A 3,480-nucleotide genomic window follows, 5' to 3' on the forward strand; every position below is an offset into this window, starting at 1 on the left:
AATAGTGTCAGGGCAGGGTTCTGCTATTGTCAGTGTAGACTACTGGACAGGCAGTAGGCTCTGTTACACTAAAGATAACTAAATGCTAGGTCACTCTCTCCACTCCAGTCAGCTAAATAGCTACTTGATTTGACAAGGTTCATCTCATCTTTTCACATTCCAAAATATGTGAAATGATTTTACCTGTCAGTTTATGAAGAAAGCCACATACTGTAGGCAATAAGATGCAGGTGGAGCCAAATACTGTAGTATAACTTGACTGTAACCAAATGGCTGTAACCAAATAACTCTACAGAAATTAATAACTTGCTGTCATGAGGATAATATTGAGATTTGAGCTTGATGAGGGAACATCCAGGACAGGTCATGTGCTGCAACATAATAATAGTTAGTAGTTCCACTGTAGGCTTGCATATTTCTCTGTACTATTGTTGAAGCGGCATACTTTCTTTCCACAAATTCTCATTTCTCAAGTTTGAGACATTTCATACATTGTAATGTAGGAACTTATACTCAAGTGAATTTGTTATTATTTTTCCACCCTTGATAAGTGAAGCCAAAACTAATCTAATCTGTGTGATACTGTAGATTTCATTAGGAGTTGGGAGTGGGACTGTTTTATTTCTCCCCGTTTGTCACACCATATACTGTACGTTAGTGGCATAACTCCACGAGTATGCAAGCTACAGTTATACATATTGCTGTAGAACCACACCTTTCCTACAAGCCCTCATATGTGTTGCTATGACAATCCATTTCAGAGTCACTACATAGTAAAGAAGACATTCTACATAGATTTACAATTCCGCCTACTGTAGGTATGTGTTCAAATGACTATCTCATATTGACATTCAGATATTGACATTCAGTCTCTTCTAGAATGTAGAGGTATGTCCTGGCTTCAAGTATGCCACATTCTGAACCTCTCAGAGCTTCCATTGTGAATCTACATGACTTTAAGTGCCTCAACCCCCAGACGGACAGGCTTTATTTTTAGTTTGGGGTGTATAACTTTATATATCAAATTTTAATCATGTATGGGAGGCCTTAGAGATGAGGAAAAACTATGTTGTGTTTGGTTCTACCTCCTGTAGGGGTATCTCCCATTTTTGGGTCCATCGTCACTAGCCTATAGGGGGGGGGGGGGGGGATCAGATGACATTGAAGTGTTCAATTTAAGGACGTTTAAGACCTTAAGGAAGAGAGAGTAAAGACCATTACTGCATCAAAAGTAATCAACTAACTATCCTATAAAAACTGGTCAAACATTGGCCAAATTGTCAAATAATAAATAGGCATTGTGAGCTTGTAGATCTGATATTTGTATTTCCACAATATTTATCTGTGAACACCAACTAGTCAGGGTGGGGGGGGTCCCCAGTTCAAATATGATTATTGTTGGGGGTCAGAAGTTTAAATATGATTATTTTCGTGGGGTCACGGCCTGAAAAGGCAGAGAACAAGTGAAATATGCAACATGACCTCTGAACTTGAAGGCACAGACTGTAATTCCTTTGGTCCGCCTCTGTGGGGCAGCACAGTGTGCTATCTGAGAAGTCAAGTGTGCTTGTGATGCTGTGCGTTTTTAAATCTGAGCCTCATGGAGTCGAAAGGTTCCCGGTTGGTCGGTTTTGATTCGTGTTGAAGTGTCCATGAACAAGACATTGAACCCCATAACTGCTCCACATGAGCAGGTAACAAGTGGTTTCCTCTGCCGTGCCGTCTGTGTGTAGATGGGTCAATGTAATGCACATGATACTGTTGTAAATCACTTTGGCTGAAGGATACACACACACACACACACACACACACACACACACACACACACACACACACACACACACACACACACACACACACACACACACACACACACACACACCATTTAATTCAGGAAGTGTAGCAAGCTTTGTAATAATGTTTAAATACCATAAATAAGTATAAAGATATACTGTATGTGATCATGTATTAATATTATGATTATTATATAAATTGTGAATGATGGATCATGAATAAAAAGTGTGCCTGTGTACATACATACATACATCCCCCCCTCGTTTCTGTTTTTCTGTCAGCGAATCCTCAAGGACACTCTCCAATCTGGGTGATGGATGATAAACGAATGATTGCCCTTGATAGACCGCATGTTAATCCATATATATATATATATATATATATGTATATATATATAAAATAAATATTGTTGTCATCATCCTAGTTATTGTTGTTGTTCTGTCTCTTGTCTTTTTCTCAGAATGTCTTCACCCATCATCACACTGTGAAGACACTCCACATGGACAGAGAGACGGACGGACAGAGCGTCTCGATGGAGAGGATGCGGGGAGGAGAGGAGAGACAGAGAGCGGCCGAAGAGGAGACGGACATTGGGAGACTCGAGAGGAGCAGGAGAGAGAGATGGAGATCCGAGGAGGAGAGAGAAGACCAGGAAGAGAGGGACATGGAGGAGGAGAGGACGAGCGAGGAAGGAGTGATGAAAGAGAACGCCAAGAGCCGTCTCATTGGTCGGTCTGGCGGCCCCTCCCCCTCTCTGCACTCCTCCTGTCTTTCGTCCACCCGTCCTTTCTTCTCGTCCTCGTCGTCCTCGTCCTCCCCTCCTTTCCTCACCTCCTTCCCCTTCCCCCTGCTCTCCTCGGACGGAGAGGAGGTGAGCGTCGCCATAGTAACGCTGGAGGAGGAGGAGTCCTGTCCGTCGGAGCCCTTTGGCCCCGCCCACACGGGGGAGGAGGAGGAGGAGGCGACGGATCAGACGGCGGGAGGAGAGTGGGGAGAGGTGGCGGGAGGAGGAGAGGAGCGAAGGATAGAGGATGGGAGAGAAGGAGAGGAGGGAGGGATCGAGGATGGGAGAGGAGGAGAGGAGGGAGGGATCGAGGATAGGAGAGGAGGAGAGGAGGCAGGCATCGAGGATGCGAGAGAAGGAGTGGAGGGAAGGATGGAGAGGAGGGAGGAAGAGGATATGTCAACAATGAAGTCTTCACCACAACTTCAGAGTAAAGTAAGACTTTGAAAAAGTTTCTCACACTCCATTTTCTTGCCCTTTTCATCTTTTATCCACTAGATTCTATTCTATTATCACACTCATTTTCTTTCTGTCATCTCTCTCTCTCCGTTCCTTGTCTTTTACTTTGTCTCGCTAAGCAGTGGTTCACACCAAAGTAACTTTGGTGTTAACTCTCTCCTATGGTGGTGTCTTTTCCAAACAATGGCTCTGGACCATTTTTGGGTCACTACAGTATTTTCACAATTTTTGAAATGGAGCTTAAGTGGTTAATTCATACAGTCTTTTTGAGTCTGGGTCCCGGAGAGACGCCAAACGTATCTTTTTGGTTAAACAAATGGAAAATTTGGGAACCCTGTCATATTGTGTGTTTCACACAGCTGTCGCTTGACCTGTCGCTGCTCATTTGCTTTGTTGAACTTTTCCCAACTTTTATTTGTCACTAAATGAAGTCACAGATGTTA

The sequence above is a fragment of the Protomyctophum parallelum genome (assembly GCF_964188405.1).
Source record: "Protomyctophum parallelum genome assembly, chromosome: 18".
In the NCBI taxonomy this organism is placed as follows: Eukaryota; Metazoa; Chordata; class Actinopteri; order Myctophiformes; family Myctophidae; genus Protomyctophum; species Protomyctophum parallelum.